At 34.5% G+C, this 19,091-nt stretch overlaps 1 pseudogene; it reads right to left on the reverse strand.

Annotated features, from left to right (window-relative positions):
• Positions 1-584: 584 nt before the first annotated feature.
• LOC113079057 (potassium channel subfamily K member 10-like) lies at positions 585-15,849 on the reverse strand (annotated as a pseudogene).
• Between the last annotated feature and the right edge of the window lie 3,242 nt (positions 15,850-19,091).

The following is a 19,091-nucleotide window of genomic DNA, read 5'->3' on the forward strand; positions in this document are numbered from 1 at the left end:
ACCTAATTTTCCTCATTAGATGCCAGCAAAACTCTGCTGATGCACACAGTAGTTTGATTTGTGATTTGCAATAGAGTTTTTCATACACACGCACACACTTTTTTAAATATAATATAACACATACAAACCAACACACCCACACAATTGTAGCTGCATTATTTTTCCAATTGGCTCTATAATATGCAGAAAACAGGAACCAAGCAAGTATTTGCTTTATAGGCCAAACCTGAAAAAAATGAAACCATCTGGTAAAAAAGGTCCTGACGGGAACAATTTTGTGTACCAAGTGCAAAATAGATTTATTAAAGGAAATGGAACTAAAATAGTAAAATTCCCATAAAATATGCAACTGTGCCAAAATGTACGCAGTTGGCAAAAACACATGCAAAATGTTCAAAAAAAAAAAAAAAACAACCTGAAAAGCACAAAACTGGACAAAAGGTTGCACAAGTGTTAAGCACATAAAAGCAATGCATGTTATGTAATAGGAACTTTGATTCACTGATGTGTTTTATTGGCATTTTTGTATACCTTTCTGTCTGACTTTCTAATTGGTTCACCAGTAAATGCTACAAAGCAAAAGCCACATTTCATGATTTATTTTCCCAAAGGCACTCATTAGTACATTTGATGTCATGTTTTGCACAAGTATTGATGTGATCACCATGACAACACAGAGCATGAGTACGATTACCGTAATATCTTGGGATGTAATGTGTGTGTTTGTTTTTGTGACATATCAGGACACAACTCTGTATAATGACATGTTCATCATATTTTCAACACTAGATCAATCGTATAACCATTTATAATGGTACAAAGTTTTTGTGTGATGTTTTGTAAAAATTGCATCTTTCTTTACAATAAAAGACTTTTGTTGTGATATTTTATTTTTTATAATGCAATGATATTCACAAAGTTTTATGTGTGACTGAAGTGTGTCTAAATATTTTTGGGGGTCACTGTATGTCTTATAAAGATGCCATTTGTTCATCTTGTTCTAATACTTTGAGAAAATTGGGTTTCATTTTCATTTAATATCATCAGTATGGCTTTGATTCCAGTCATTTTGAGGGGGTTTGATATGTTGATAGAGTTCTGTGTGAAAGCAGTATTTTACGATCAGATAAATCGTTGTTGTTTAATCTCTGGCATCACAATCAATTTCACATCTCACATCTCACATCTCAATTTTCAACCAAATTCAATAAATTAGTGTTTCATAGAAGTTCATGATTTGCCATCGTAGATGACAGATTCATCTGAGCAGCAGTAGATATCCATGTTTTTCTTTCCTAAGACATCGTGATTTACAGTTTTCACACCTTCGAAAAGAGCAAAAGCCTTTGTTGACTGTCCTGTGATGAGTAATCAATCCTCATTAAACCCATTTGAGTTTCTTTATATGAGTTTCAATATGATTTCTGACTAAAGCAGATGTATTGCATTATTAATAATAATGTGAAAAAATTCATAGTAAGTTCCAAAAAAGTCGTTATTCACTGAAATCTTACTTTCCACCACAACTGTCAATCTCATTCAAATTGAAAATGGTATATAGCACCAAATGTAACATCAGTGAAATTTTTGTTGCTGTCTTTTTTGGAGCTTTCCATTGAAGGAGGAAATTCATGCAGGTTTGGAACAACACAAGTGTGAGTAAACAATGACAGAATTTACAGTTTAAGGTGATGTCAGTCTGTATTCCTTGATCTCTCTGTGTCTTTTCATATTTTTGGCAACTTGTCATTTGTCACAGTGAAAATCAGCTCCAGTTGATCGATAACGAGTCAAACCGCAGCTTACAAAACACAAAGGCACATGTTCACCCTGTCACTGTCTGCTTACGGTTGATGTTCTTTCTGCTCCAGTCTTTTATTTCGCTCTTGTTCTTTGGCCTGAGCCGGAGCGAAACCGTTCTGCTGTTTGGGTTCCTCGGGATAGTGAGGCAGACACGTGAAGCCAGTGTTGGCCTCCATTGCTGTTTTATCTTCCTCCATCTCCTCCTCGTCCTCTCTTCTCTCTTCTCCCAGAGTGACGTTGCTGCTGTTGCTGCTGAGGACATCGCTCAGCCTGCTTGTGTCCTCCGGGATGTTCCTGTGGAGATCTCTGCTCCTGTTGCGCTTGGCCAGTTTGGTAAGCGAACCTAAGCGGTTGAAGATGTTCTCCTCGGAGGACGCCTGCTGTTCACTGTGCTCCGCCTTCAGTCGCAGGTTGTTCAGTTTAGTGTCGATGCTCTCCTGTGAGGAGGTTTGAAATCGCCTGGTGTCCAGACTAGCGAAAACGGCACGCTTTTCAGGTGACAGCATGTCTAGCGACTGCGCCCGCTGCTCCAGACCCAGACGTCTGCGCTCCATGCTGCGGATGGTGGCCGCACGCTGAAGTTTGTCATGGATCTCGCCGCTGAGGCGTCGCCGTGTCTCGCGTAACTCTGCCCGAACATTTGCTTTCCATTCTGCCGCATGGGCCTTAAACTCTCCGACCTGCGTGAGAGTGACATTTAAAAACTTGACCTTACATTAAAACATCATTTGCAACTAAATTTACCATTTTAAAGCTAATCTTACTACTTGAATCAAATGTAAAACATTGCTTGAGATTACTAATTGTTAATTTATCATTAAAGTAAAGGTAAATTAGCATGTGCAACTAATCTTACCATTTAATGTCAACCTAAACCATTATTTGCGACTAATTGTGTCATTTAATGCCAATGCAAAACAACATTTGCTACAAATTTTACCATTAAAGTCAACCTATAAAATAATTTGTGCCTAATTGTATTATTTAAAGCCAATGTAAAACTGCAATTGCAACTTATTTTAACATTTAAAGTCAACATTAAAGCATTTATTAAAAAATAATCTATCTATCAATCAGATCTATCATTATTTGATATTATTGCCATGACCTTTATTGCACTAACCAGCATTAAATGAGTGCATTAATAACTATTGACTAGAAAGGTTGCATTAGCAACTCCAGCCAAATCAATGCCTTCTGGTTAGCATTAACCAATAGTTTACACACCCTAGTTATCATCAGCTGAAAAGGAAAGACCAGGATGTGTAGCACAAAGTAAATATGGCTCTGATGCTGTGAAACAATGCTGTATTGTATATTGGACATCATGTTTGAAATATCATACCTCTTCTTTTGTTTTCTTGGACAGAACTCTGAGCCAGTCTCCAATCATGCTCAGGACCGCTGCGAAATATGCCAGACCCACCAAAATCCAGAACCAGACCAGAGGCTTGTACCATTTCATGTATTCTATTTTGCGATCTCCTCCTATAAAATAATGAACGTTTTAATCCCCAATTATTCCATTGGAATGGAGTGTCCAAAGCATTCTGCCCAATTCCATTCCAAAAGGTCAAAACAAGGTCTGAACAGGGACAAAAGATGCAAAATTGCCAGGAAAAGTATTTTGAGAAGCTGTCAGGTAAAAATGACATTTACATTTATTCATTTATGTTGATGCCTTTATCCAAAGCAATTTACACTGCTTTTGATATGTTCATTTGATCAAAATGTGACTTCTCTAGCATTCACACCAATGATTATGGTGCCACTAGCACAATACTCCATCAAATGGGTTATCAAAATTTAGCGACTCTTGACAAAATTATGAAAATTACCATTTAAAACTTAAGGCAGCAGTTTAAACAAATTTGAACAAAGACTACGGAAAATGCCATTTACCATTTTAAAGTCAACAAAAAACTGAATTTACGATTTAAAGTCAATGTAAAGCGGTATTTTCAACTAATTTTACCATTTAAATATACATAAAACAGCATTTTAAGTCAAATTTACCATTTAAAACCAATATACTGTAAAACAGCATACTGCTTAAAAGTCGACTTAAAATAGTATTTGCAGCTGATTTTACAGTTTAAATTCAACTGAATTTACATTTAAAATCAACAAAGCAGCATTTGAAGCTAAATTTACCATTTAAAACAAATAAAAACTGAATTTACCATTTAAACTCAATGTCAAGAAACATAAGCAGCAAATAAATTCAAGATAAATCTGCATTTACTACTTAAAATTAAACTTAAAATAGCATATACCATTTAAATTAAGTGTAAAATAGCATTTAACTCTTTAAACTCAACATAGCATTTGCAGCAACTTTAACCATTTAAATTCAACATAAAACTGTGTGTACATTTAATTTCAACATAAAATAGCATTTGCCACAAATTTTACCATTTGAAGTCAATGTAAAACAGCCAGGACAACATAATATAGCATTTGCTTAAAAACTCTTGACTGTACAAAATTTATAGACAAAACTTACCATTGAAAGTCAACGTAAAACAGCATTTGCTATAAACAATTAAGCAACTCTTGACTATACTAGGCAAAATTATGTAAAATGCCCTCATCAGTGCTCCTACCTGCTACATAATCTCCAATGCCGATGGTTGTGAGAGTAATGACAACAAAGTAAATGGATTCTAAAGTACTCCATCCCTCGATGTGTTTGAAAATCACTGCTGGGATGGTGACAAAAATGATGCAGCCAGCAATGATGAAGAGTATAGTGGAGGTGACACGGATTTTAGTCTGACTGATTTGCTTGTGTTTTTGCTATAAAGGGAGGCAGAAGAAATTTCAGGTGAACTGAAGTATTTATATAACCAGTAAATAGTTAACTATCCTATAACAAGTCGACTCACCCTGAAAACTTTCTCCACCTTCAGAATGCTCTTCATAAACATGGTCCCTAGCTGATCACCGATCCCGGCCAAGAGGAAGCCAAACAGAGGGATGCCAAATATGGCGTAAAGGATGCAGAAAATCTTGCCGCCCTCAGTACTGGGAGCGATGTTCCCATAGCCTGTAGACGTAGGCGGAAAAGACAAGAGGTTATTTAATCGTTATAAAACAAACTGCTCTAGTTCACCCCCTCTATTAAAACCACATTCATAGATCCAGAGGGAGACAATTGGTGGCTTCTACTGAGAGAACATGGCAGTAATTATAGATTGTTGAACAAAAGGGAAGATCAGACAACGACAAACTAAACAGTTTCAGTAAGAGATGAGAACTGGGCTGAAAGTCTCATGTGTTGTGCAGTTACGCTTAGGAATGTCAGTGCAAATCTTGTTGGAAGTAAAACATGAAAAACAAATGTATTGTTTAAAGTAGGAAAAAAATTTTACCATTTAAAAACAATTTGCTGCAATTTTTACTGTTAAAAGTCAACACAAAACAGGATTTAGCATTTAAAGTCAAAGTAAAACAGCATTTGTTGTAAATTTTACTGTTAAAAGTCAACACAAAATAGAATTTAGCATTTAATGTCAAAGTAAAACAGCATTTGTTGCAAATTTACTGTTAAAAGTCAAATCAAAACAGAATTTACCATTTAAATTCAAAGTAAAACAGCATTTTTTGCAAATTTTACTGTTAAAAGTCAACACAAAATAGAATTTACTATTTAAAGTCAAAGTAAAACAGCATTTGTTGTAAATTTTACTGTTAAAAGTCAACACAAAATAGAATTTACCATTTAAAGTCAAAGTAAAACAGCATTTGTTGCAAATTTTACTGTTAAAAGTCAACACAAAACAGAATTTACCATTTAAAGTCATAAGTTAAACAGCATTTGCTGCAAATTTTACTGTTAAAAATCAACACAAAACAGGGTTTAGCATTTAAAGTCAAAGTAAAACAGCATTTGCTGCAAATTTTACTGTTAAAAATCAACACAAAACTGAATTTACCATTTAAAGTCAAAGTAAAACAGCATTTGTTGCAAATTTTACTGTTAAAAGTCAACACAAAACAGAATTTACCATTTAAAGTCATAAGTAAATCAGCATTTGCTGCAAATTGTACTATTAAAAGTCAACACAAAATAGCATTTACCATTTAAAGTCAACATAAAACAGCATTTTCTGCAAATTTTTAGCATGACTATGTCAAACCTTGTACTTCCGCTCAATTTCAGTCAAGAGTTTGGTATTACCAGTAAAACATGAAAAACAAATGCATTGTTTAAAGTAAGAATTTTTTTACCATTTAAATAAATTTGCTGCAAATTTTACTATTAAAAGTCGACACAAAACAGCATTTGCTGCAAATTTTATAAATGTAAACACAAAACAGCATTTAGCATTTAAAGTAAATGTTTAACAGCATTGCTGCAAATATTACAATTAAGAAGTCAACATAAAACAGCATTTGCTGACCATTTAAGATGTAAAAAAGTATTTGCAACTAATTTTACTATTTCTCATAATGTTCACATAAAGTAAAAGTTGAACTATTTCTCATAATGTGCAGTATTTTTAGAGGCATCAGTGAGATGCATTGCTGTTCTCTTCTGAAGGTTAGTTTATTTTACCTATCGTGGTGATGACGGTTCCAGCAAAGAAAAAGCACTGCTGAGGTCCCAGTGGCTGGAATTATAAGGACGTGTCTCCAATGGGACTCACGCCAGCGCTGACCGCATCTACTGCATGCTGGGAAAAGATGCACATACAGAAAAAGACTCAGACAGCCAGTCTGGAAATGCTTCATTGACAGTAAGTGAGCAAACAAAATTAACAAATCATTTCACAAAGCCATTTCCCCTGAGTCACCCCGCACAATGGCAGCCACTTTAAGAACATCACGTTTCTCAAAGTAATTCATTAGACTCGGATTTAATTATTAAAAGTGATGTCAATATGACGTCAAGCCACCCACTTTGTTTCATTGTCTAAAAATCCCGCACTGAAAATCAGACTGCTCAGTTAATTTGATCAGTTTGTGTGGCTCTTCTATTCTTTCTATTTAAAGAATAAGTAGTATAAATGGATTAAGCTGAGTAAATGTAGTCAATATATCGATAAGTCCTGTCTGAGCAGACTGTGGTGATGATGTTTTTATGTTAGTCACCAATCCTGAAGTAGTACAAGATATATCTGTACCCAGAGAAAGAGGGATATATGTAACAGAAAGGTAAAGGAGTATAAGTTAACGGTGAGCAATCGATCATTATAAACTACAGCAATAAATAAGTTAGATGATATGAAAGATAGACACAATAAACAACATGCTGTCAGCATGATAGGTTTTTTTTGAGTAATGTTTTTTCTGCTCCGATTGGATTCGACAAGCATCCTTGTGGGAAGATTTCTGAGTCATTCCCTCTCCCGGCCAAGAACAACAACACCGACAACAGCCAGCTGGTCTCGCACGACAGGACTGAGGCATGTCACCATGACTGAAACACCGTGCATCTGATTCCTTTCCACCGATTAAGTGTGAGTTTAAAGGCTTTTTTGAGCTGAATATTCAGTATAAACATCAGGGCTGTCACAATTCCTCGATTAAACTTGAGCACTTGAGTACTTGGTTGCCTTTTGTCTGTGTCAATGAAACGGCAAAATACCGGAAGTGGCACATTCCACGAACGAGAATCCATGAAAAGCATTACTGGACCGTTTTCTGTTTGCATGTTTGCATGTTGTCCACATGTTCGTGTATTATAGAGAAGTGGCCAAATATTAAATGATGTTAGATTGAGCTGTAAAGTGTAAAAACAATCGTTAAGCCATGGGCACCCTCTGCAGGCATTTGTTAAAATGCATAATGTACATTAGTTCCATTGTTTATAATACATTATGTATTTGACCAGTTTTGTTCAATAAAACTATATGCTTACTTGCTATAGTTTATTTGAACCAATTATTATTTCAATTATTATTATTATTATTATTATTTCAAACAATTATTATTGCATTATATATTAAGTTATTTTAAAAGTCAATTAAAAATATTTACATTTTAAATTAAATTACTCGATTAATCGTCAGAATAATCGCCTACCAAAATAATTGTTACAGACAGGCCTAATAAAGATGCTTTGCATGTCCTGCAAAATGTTCTTTTTGGAGTCAGTTATAGCACATTGTCTGAGTTGTTTGTCATAGATAACAGTTTGATTAAATAGATATTACCCCGTAATGCCTACTGTATCATAAATGAAATGCACATTTTGTGATCAAGACTTTGCTGTTAAACCTGTTTCACACACGATCTACTCCATGCCTTCTGTTTAGGGTTTTTTAAAGCTCTTTGGCTAATTGCACAAACTTCCAACTTCAGCTCAATCTTCAGTCTTTCTGCTGTCAGATCTCTCCTGATTGTGATCAAGTAAAGGTGAGAATAAGGTCAGTAATATCTCCAGATGAACTCTTCCTGGACTGAAGCAGCTCAGCTTTACTTGATTCTCCATCAATCATGTTTTAGAGTCTCAAATCTGATCCTCAGGATCTTTTGAGGAGCGTTTGTTTCCAGAAGCTTTACTTTCACTGTTCCTCAGCGGAGGAATGATCTTCACAAGCCTCCAGAACATCTCTCCTTTATTTCTCCATCTCTCAATCAGCACTGGATTACACTGCTTTATATGGTTGGATCATTTCAATCTCATTTTACTGCGAAATATTACTCGAGTGATGACTGATATTTTTATTTTCTCTACTGTTGTAAAGATCTCATTGATTTACATTACAAACAACTGAATTCAATCACTTTCTGTCCCTATATATATATATATATATATATATATATATCAGCATCTGAACCATATAGTATATTTTTGCTCAATTTGAGTCTCTGAATAAAACTGAGCAGTTTTTTCCTCCATATTTTCATTATATTATATGAAACAAAAAAATGAATAAATACTTAAAGGTTCAATGACCTGTTCCATTTCAAAACATTTGATTTTTTTACAATTATTTCATATGTCAGATTTAACAGGTCTGATCAGTTATAGCTTCATGCAGACTATGAAGATGTCTGAAGCTCCAGCAGGGCTTTGCTCTCAGAAGACTCTATTAAACTATTAAGGGGTCATATTATGTTTTATGTTATCATTATTTTTGTGCATTTGGTTTAACAGAATATGTTCATGCTTTAATATTCTAAAAACAAATTATGTTTCAAATCCTGTACATTATTGTAGGTCCTCTATGCCCCGCCTCTCTCAAAAACGTCATTTTCTACAAAGTCCCTCCTTCAGACAAGAGCAGTCTGCTCTGATTGGCCAACTGAGCCAGTGCACTGTGATTTGCCGAACACTGCAAGCAGTGTCAAAAATGTAATGCCCTTTTCCATAATCCTCTATTCCTCTATCACACACAACTTGCAAAACTCCACGTCTGAACATTCAATAGCAAATTCTTAAACTAATAACAAAACCTACTTACAGTAGCTGATTCAGAATGCGTTGCTGTTCTGTTGTAAGTAATCTTAAAGATTCCTAAATGCATCTACTTTCGGAAGAACAAATAAAGTGCTTTTGCTTTCTTCCAGATACACACACATCTCCCTGACATGACTGCTTCAACATTAACTGTGTTACTGAAACCATGCCTTCTTTCTTTGTGTCAGCATTTGGGCAACATTATGCAAATATTTCCACATAGTGATGTAGAGATGTGGGGGCGTGTTTAAACGAGGTGTTTTAGGGGGCGTGGACGAGATCATGAATATCTCTTTGGATTTGGATTACAGATCTTCTTTATACACCAAGAACATGTAACACTCCAAAGAGAAAGCAAAAATAGAAATTGCATCATATGACCCCTTTAATAATTGATCATCTCTGATCCTATTCCATATCGAGGGGTCCGTTTCAACTGTCTTGACTGGAAATGGAAAATGTTTCTTCTTTGGCGTGAGCTCAGGGCACACTTTGAGTCACAAAGGATGCTTGCGTGACGTAAAGAGGAAAAATATGAAGAAGGATGTAGGCGTACATCAAAGTGACATCTTATCACTTACGCATACAGTTATTGACAGATTTGACTAAACTTTGTAAACTGGGTCAGACTGCAGAATGATCACATGATGATTTAAAGTGAAACATTTAATGAAACGTGGTCATGTGACACTGTTATTTTAGTGTCTTTGATGTACTATTTCAGTTTGATATTTTATTTAGTATTCATTTTTATTATAATTGGGCCTCAGTTTTTTATTTTTTTATTTTAGTAAATTTGTTGCTTGTTTTTGAGTTTGTCTTTTTATTTTTATATTGTTCATTTTATTATCATTATTCAGTGTTAGTCATTTTATTACTTCGAATTAAACTATGCACATGCATGCATCGTGGTACTCTCGTGAACGCACATCAAAGACTGACACAGAAGAGAAGAAATTGTTGAATAAAATCATTATTTTTGTTTTCTTTGAAAAAAATAAATAAATCTTGTAGCTTCATAATATTACAGTTGATCCACTGACGTCACATTACTCCCTTTCTAGACCTTGAACGTAGTAGTTCCCTTGCTGTCTATGCAGGGTCAGAAAGCTCCTGGATTTCATCCGAAATGTCTTAATGTGTTTACATGAGGGTGTGTAATTAATGAAAGAATTGTAATTACCCCTTTAAAAACCCTGGTTTGGTATTTTACTATTTTAAACATTTACACATCGCATTCTGCTGCATATAAAGGCTAGTAATCATGCAGTAAAGTATTCAGTATACCAGCTTTCTGTATCATCTAATCTGTTTATTAGTGACCATCTGCTTCCTTATTATTACAGCTCCCTGGACATTTATTTACATGGAAACGCTTGAATCAGCAAGCCTCAGTTAACCTTGAGATGAAAGTCCTATTTAATTTCTTGATTATAAAGAACTAACCATGAACGATTTACAGCTTTTATTAATATTAAACATGAACTTAAGATACATACAGGACTAAGAATGTCTTCTCAGCTTGTTATAAAATGAAGTGTTTCCTAACCATCTCATCGACCCTCCCAGTATTTCCAGGCTTACTATGAAGAATGTACTGCTGTGAGAAATCAATGCAAAGCTTTAATTGATCGCAGCACATTTGCTTCCATATATATGAGATATATGTGTTCTGTGTTATGTAACAAGCAGTGCACAACATTCAGCCTAAAGTGAGTTATGCTGGGAAAAGTGAGAGCTGGTAATCCTGATGATGGCTAAAGGAATTCATGCCTTTTTCAGAATGACATTTACTGATCGATTAGAGCTCGGCGTCAGCCGGAGGAGATGTGTGGTTGAGGAGGATGTTGCTGATGGCCACCGTAGCTGGAAAATACTCATTTTGCGTCTTTAGATATCCTATGATGCAAGTGTCACCAAAAAATGCTGCTTTAAATATCAATCTACTTTATGACACTGAATGCAGTCTTTATAGTTTAAAGCTTCAGCTTTCACAACTAAGGGTTAAAGCTGCAGTCGGTAACTTTTGACGCTCTAGCGGTTAATAAACAGAACTGCTTGCGTCTTGCGGAAGAACATCGTAGCCGGAACTACTTCTCTCTGTTTATGTCTATGAAGAATCACAAAGGTACTGGGTTACTCCGCCGCGGTATCCCCGAAGCAATCTAAAATAGTCCGAATATAAACACTTATTATAGGTGCACCCTAGTGATTCAGGACAAGCTAAAAACACGGTTTGGAAAATGGATTCATGGTGTACTCGCTTATTATAAACATTTTGAACACAAACAAAGTTACGGACCGCAGCTCTGATTGGTTGTTTCTTAACGGAGCGATGTATTTCTGCAAATGGCAATAGGACACTGGGAGGAGCCAGAGGAGATTGATTTTTACACAGATTATCTGTCTCATATTCTACTGTCAGGACATAATGACAGGTTTAATAAATATGTACAAAATATATTTTTACAAAAGTTACCTACTGCAGCTTTAATTGCTCAAAAACTTCATATTTTGTGAAATTGATTCCAGGAGAATCAATCTTATTTTACTGCAAAAATATCATTACAGTTATGTTAAATAAATAAATAACTTAAAAACAAAATTGTAAACACTATGACTGAACTTATAAATTGTAATGATTTTTTACAAATTGTGGTAATATCTATTACACTGCCTTTAATTGAGGCTGATATAAAAAAATACATGTAACTGTTTTATATAAAGAAAATGTGTAGATATCATGGTTTTTATAGTTATAAATATAAATATAAACCATGAAAAAAATTCCTGGAAGTAAAGTAAATTTTAAATAAAAAATATACAAAAGTAGTGCAACAGGGTTTGAAACTTTTTTCATTTTCATTTAATTTAAATTATATATATATACACTGCTGTATATCAAGACTAAAAAACCTACAACTAAAGTTTAAATAAAAACTTATAAAAACCATACAGACATGTTTCTAATGAACAACAACTAATATCAATTACAAAAACACAATGATATTACTAAAACTAAAATGTAATTTTATATTCTTTCATTATTTCTCAGCGGAGGAATGATCTTCACAAGCCTCCAGAACATCTTTCATTTATTTCTCCATCTCTCAATCAGCACTGGATTACACTGCATTATGTTTGGATCATTTCAATCTCATCTTACTGAGACATATTACTGGAGATATAGAGAATTTTAGCCTCTCGTGAGTAGAGTATTTCTCTGATCTCATGATCTCACCTTGATAAGGGCCTCGAGCTCGGCTGGAGAAACACAGGGGTTCCTCTCCAGGAACAGGGCCTTCTCCTGCGTGATGTTGTCCTTCTGGTTGCTCTCGAAGGGTTGCTCCAGCGCGCAGAAGACCAGACCTCCACACACCAGATACATCACCACCACCACAAACACGGCCACCACCGTCTTACACTTCATGACCGAGTGCGGCGCAGCACCGTCTGCATCCATCCCAGTCACCACGCTGGCCGAGCGGGACGAGATGGAGAGGCGCGGGAGAGCGCAGTGACCGTTAGCTTTGACCTCACAGCCCATCGGGTTCTGCATGGCTGCTACGCTGGCCTGGACCAGACTGGACTGCACCTTCTTCGGAGGGACGATGTTTGTCTGGACAGCCACTAAATAGAGACGGAGACAGATGGAGAAGATAAATGAGATTTTTTGAAATTATTGCAACCAGAATGAACATTATATTACGTATCTTTTAGCTTTAATTACTTACAAAGACCTAATAAAGAAAATAAAAGACATGACTTGAAAAAAAAAAATATATATATATATATATATATTGCAAAAGTTTGCCTTCCCATTCAGGAATGCTGCAGTGAAATGGTTAATATTCTGCGGGGGAATTTAGACACACTCACAAACTTCTCTAAGCACTTCCCCACGGGGGAATCCCCACTGACATTTTGAAGTGCGTTCCACTTTACGAAGTGACAGACCCTCGACCCCTAGATTTTGACTGAGGAGGGAGTGAGTCTCCGGAATAGGACGGTGTCACTATCCCGGAAGAAGAGTCTCTTGGATGGAACAAAATCTGCTGCTTATATACCATTGATCCTCAAATCTGGCTCACGAGATCCACTTCTTCTCGAGTTTAGCTTCAACATAATCAAACAAGATTAGATTTGAGGATCACTGTCAAATACGGTCGAAACGATGATTGGCAGGACTGGTTTTGATTAGGCTCCTCCCGAAGTTGAAGTTGATGTACTAAAATAACTAAAACCGAAATAAAAATGAATGAGAATTACACATACATTCAAAAATAAAATAAAAATTGAATTCAAAATATTAACAAAGATTATAACATAATGCTAAAATAACACTGGTCTCTATTGTATTTATTAAAATACACACAAATGAGACAAATATTAGTATAGAGCTCATTTTATGTTGATAGCATGTTGAAAAATGTTCATTTCAGTAATATGAAAAAAAGCAGCTAATATTGAAAGTATTATTTGTCATGTTGCCTTATTTATTCAAGCTTTTAATGTTTAAAAATATTTTTAAAAAAAAAATAAAAAATTATAATCACCATTGAGAGTAATGAGTAATTATTAAATAAAAGAAATAAAAAGCATGTACACATTCCAACTTTGAAAAAAACATTTTATATATATATATATATATATATATATATATATATATATATATATATATATATATATATATATAATGCTTTTTCAAAGTTGGAAATAAAGAATATGGAATGGAATATGTTTTACAAGAAAATACTATTTCAGTCTTTATACTTTTTTCCAGTGTATATATGATACTGTTATTATATATTGAATTATGTGGTATTTTTTTACCATGTTAAACAATACAGAATGCAATTGCATAACAGTTCATAATCACAGAGCGCTCATGCATGAAGAGGGTGTAATAATTCAGTCCATTAGTAACGTAATAGATCCTGAAGTGATCTTCTGTGAGTCTCCTGAGAAGCTTTAATCTAATCGTCTGGTTAAACACCACTCAGAGAAGCACTCCAGGTTATGTCTTTACCACTGTAGAGAGATGCTCTTCTCTAAGGTGTTATGGCGTGTTATAGTGTGCTCTTATCGCTCATGAATGGGGTGAAGCAGCACAAGGTGAGACAGATGATATCCCGAGAAGGACAAAGCCATGAGGGGTCCCTACTGAGAGCCATTCATGTGTTCATACGAGCACAGCTGCGTTCAGTCGCCCCCTTTAAACATTCACTGCTGCCTTTGTGGGGGACAGTGGGCGGAGTCTCTGAGTCATAATGATGTCATGCTCAAACCACCACCACATGATTTATGCAGGCCCCGCCCCTCAGCATGCTTCAGTAAACTCCCTTTGTAAAAATGAAACAGAAAATGTTGCAAGTTGGGGATTTATGAAAGATCACATGGATATCGAGACTGAATTTGCCCAAACAACCATAATCTTTGACTCTGAGTGACTCAAGGACTCCTGTGTCACTATATCTGAGACATAAAAGCTCTCTCCAATCCATTTCCAATTTAAGTATAAATATAAACACTGAGGATATATGTGTTGATTACAATATATGACAGAATAATTTAGTGATTTTTTAAGTGCTCAGAGAATATGAAATGGTACATGTCTGCAATTTATAACAATAGATAGATAGATAGATAGATAGATAGATAGATAGATAGATAGATAGATAGATAGATAGATAGATAGATAGATAGATAGATAGATAGATAGATAGATAGATAGATAGATAGATAGATAGATAGATGGATAGATAGATAGATAGATAGATAGATGGATGGATGGATGGATGGATGGATGGATAGATAGATATACTTTATATAAATAAATTATACTTATGAAGTACAAATATACTTATAGAATATATATTATATTATATGTGTGTGTGTGTGTGTGTGTGTGTGTGTGTGTGTGTGTGTGTGTGTGTGTGTGTGTGTGTGTGTGTGAAGAAAAAAATAAATAATAAATCCAATGACGAAAAAAGACTTGTTAATCTATCAGACCATATTGAAATTAAAGATGTTTTCTCTGATTTAAAAGTGCAACAAACCCGCAAATGTTGTAAATAAATGAGCTCAACTTGAGTGAACACAACTAACCTTGTTCAGGATCCCAGTTCACCTGTTTCCTCTGATTCTCTGACGGGAATTTCATGATGATCACGCCTTTCCGTGTCAGAGTAAAATAAAACTATCCTAACAGTTTGGAGAGACGAATCTGTTACATTCTCGCTTCTCTCAGAGTGTTTCTGCTCCTTTAGAGAAAGCGAACGCTTCGGACCCGAGAGCGCGCCGCGCGCACTGATGAGGATGAGGACGAGGAGAGATGCTCGTGCACTCCTCATTCTCTCGACACTGTCAGTCATTGTGTGAGACCAGCCAACATCCCACTCTCAGCAGCTTCTCACTGGCATTACTTTTGAGGAAAGCAAGTAAAGCGCTAAACATCTGCTGGGAAGCTGCACGGGAGCGTCTCGGGATCGCGCCTTTGTTTCAGCGTCTCATCCTTTGTAGCTATCACGATTCCCACAGGCTTTAAGTCATGAAAACAGATCTTTAATCATTCGTGCTCGTTATAATAACTGACATATGATCGTGTCGGGTTGAGGTTGACAGATAGAAGTGATACTCACTGATCATCGGGTTTTTTCCGGCGTGAATGCGGCACAGAAGCGCCACAGAGCCGGCTCACATGGAGAGCAGGTGCAGAGGGCTGGACTCACTCACCAGCAGCAAATCAACGACTACACACCAATGTGAATTATTCATTTCGACTGTGGGTTGTATTCAAGCCATGAAAACCCTTGTGATAGCGTAAAAAAAATATTTTAGAGAGAATTAATCTCTACTTATTGCTGCTAATAGGATCACAATAATATTATATAATATTTAACAAATAATAATAATAATTTAGCATTGCATATTGTGAAATTATATTATAATAATAGCTATATTTATTTAATAATAATATAATTTATATTTAATTATTTTTAGCCATAGCTAATTATTTAATAATTACACAATTTGTTTCATTTTTATTCTGACAACAATATTATTATTATTATATTTACAACTGTTAAATTATATATATCCATATCTATATTTTTTATAATCTTTATAATTATTTTAAATATGATTTAAATATGACAATAACGTTTAGCTACGTTATATATTGTTCGACATAATAATAATAATATTCATTAAGTTAGCATTAGCTAATTATTTAATGTATTGTAAATCATATATGCATTTTTTTTGTCAAACGGAATGTATTTTAATAGTTTAAAATTTGAATACAATTTTATAAAATCTAATATATCTGAATAAAAAAAATAATATTCACTCATAATAAAGATGTTCAAGCCATACACTCACAGAATGATGCATAAACAGAATATATTAATTTACACCATTAGGATACTTTGTATTAATAAATTAATACATTTATTATTTTTATTTTGACAGTAATATTATTGTATAATATTTAACACAGCATGCATGATATACATTAAATATAATGCGTATTCTAATATTACTTTTCTGTATTACAAATGTGATTTGATGTGATTTTTTATTTAAATGTGAAATGTCTTTGAAATGCTCATTATGCTGTCTCATGCTTAGCTCTGTGAAAACATTTACAGGAAGGATGAATTTCTTCGTCATCATTTGCTGATGCATTGAATGCTTCATTGATGCATTGAACAGGAACCACCCAGAGATTCCTCATTAAATATGGATGAAACTACAGCCTCCTTAAGACTCACATCTATTAGTAATGACATCATAACCACATGTGCATTTGTGTATATAAAATATTCAGTATCAGATGAACACAAGTCATTGGACCTTTTTAGACTTGAACTAGTGGCTCGTATTTTGTGTTGTGTAGTATTTTATAGAAGAGAGAAAATTGTCTCTGCAGTGTAAATAGTCTTTTTTTATGTGATTTTTCATTTATGTATTATTCCTTAAACTGCATTTTCAATCTTACTTACAGGGCAAGGTTAGAATTTGGTGGAGTCTATGACTCTGGGAATTTTGTATTTATCTGGTTCTCTCATTTGCTCTTTTTGCATGCACTAGACTAATACAATCAGCAACAATAATCTCTCAATTATTTATTGGAAAGATTGATATTTTCGTGGTAGACATCACACTTTTTTTCGCTTGTTTCAAATGTCATGAAACTAGCGAGCTGACGCTGTGAAAAGAGGAACAGACAAACCGAATCAATCGAGTGAGTCGTTTACACTGCAACCGCTCCGATTGATTCACACTCAAACTCGATTCACTGGCAAAAACAGATCAAAGAGCCTTTTTTTTCTACATCGCTTGTAATGATTATAAAATGCACTTATAGTGATGGTGAAACGGATCCTTTTGAAAATCTGAATCAGTTAAACCATCGCATCGCAAAAATGATTCACTGTTTGAAGCGCTCCAATCGGATCGCGAATCATTTGATTCAGATCCGGACTTCGAAGCGCATATCGCGATTTTTTTTTCTTTATCAAACAAGTAAAAAAACATCAAACAATAAAGGTAATGCAGTTCTAAAAGCAAAACAAAGAAAATGAAATAAATTATAAAAACCTGACCAAACACAGACGATTATTATCTCTTCAAAATCTGCGTTTAAGAGAGATGCGTTAAATCATATGTTGTACAACACGTTTTTTTAATATGTAACGTTACTATGGTAAAAGCAAAGTAATGCCATCTGAGATCATTTGATTTGTTGTTTTCTGATGGGCATGTTAATGTATAATGTCATTAAGTGTAATTACTCTTATAGTCTGTAATGGCTTTAATAATCTTCTTTCAGGTTACAGTCTTGTCTCAACAGCAAGTGTCTGAACAGGAGCAGACCAGAGGAGACATCAGAGATGATGAGGTTTATCTCACTGTAACACTGTAATTATCAGGAGGTCAGATCTCTGTTTTTTATGTTATTTTCCTTTTTTGTTTTTTTACAGAAAAGCCATGTGTGTTTTCAATGAAGTGATATTTATACAGTATTTTCAGCATGCTATGTACAGTGTTGAGTACTTTAATGATTTTATTCTGCTCTTAATTTTCGGTGTTTGTTGGTTATCTAGATTGGTTAGGATTCAAAAGCCATGCTGTGTCGTATTTTTGAACATGCTAAAGAAGCCTAGTTTGTGATTTAATTCTTCTATACTTAATTTGTTTAACTTTATGTAACATACAGTTGCAGTATTCATATTTCAGTAATATACTTGACTATTTAAACTGGAAGAAAAACGTCTTGATTGCACTACAATATATGCATAGTGTGTGTGTGTGTGTGTGTATGTGTGTATGTGTGTGTGTATATATATATATATATATATACAAATGACTTTACTATTGTATTTTTTGTTTTATAATGGTTATAGATAATACAATTTTATTGCAATTATCTTTGGTCAATGTTTATTGTACACCTTAATAAGTCCTTGAGAATTAAATCATATCAGCAAAAGTTAAATGTGCAATAAACATTTAACTTAAGGGTCATTCCTGGGGTTGCAGTTACCCTTATTTTCTAAAGTTGTGGTCCCCAAAAATTAATTGTTAGAAGCTTTTCGCAACATTTTGGTATGCCCATTATAACGAATAAATCGAATTATTGTATTCTAGTATTTTTTTTTTTTTTTTTTTTGCATCAAATAATGTCATATTTATTTTAAACCAAGCATTTTGTCATGTTGAAAAAACAAAAATTTGGTTTAAATGTTACCGAATCCTATGAATGACCCTTATAAAGTTTAACAGATGACCAGACATAAAAGATGACAACACTGTGTTTTATTGCACACCCGCGAATTCTCAAGAGCTGATAAATGCTTGCTTATCACAGAGT

Source organism: Carassius auratus, unplaced genomic scaffold (genome assembly GCF_003368295.1).
Source record: "Carassius auratus strain Wakin unplaced genomic scaffold, ASM336829v1 scaf_tig00027103, whole genome shotgun sequence".
NCBI lineage: Eukaryota > Metazoa > Chordata > Actinopteri > Cypriniformes > Cyprinidae > Carassius > Carassius auratus.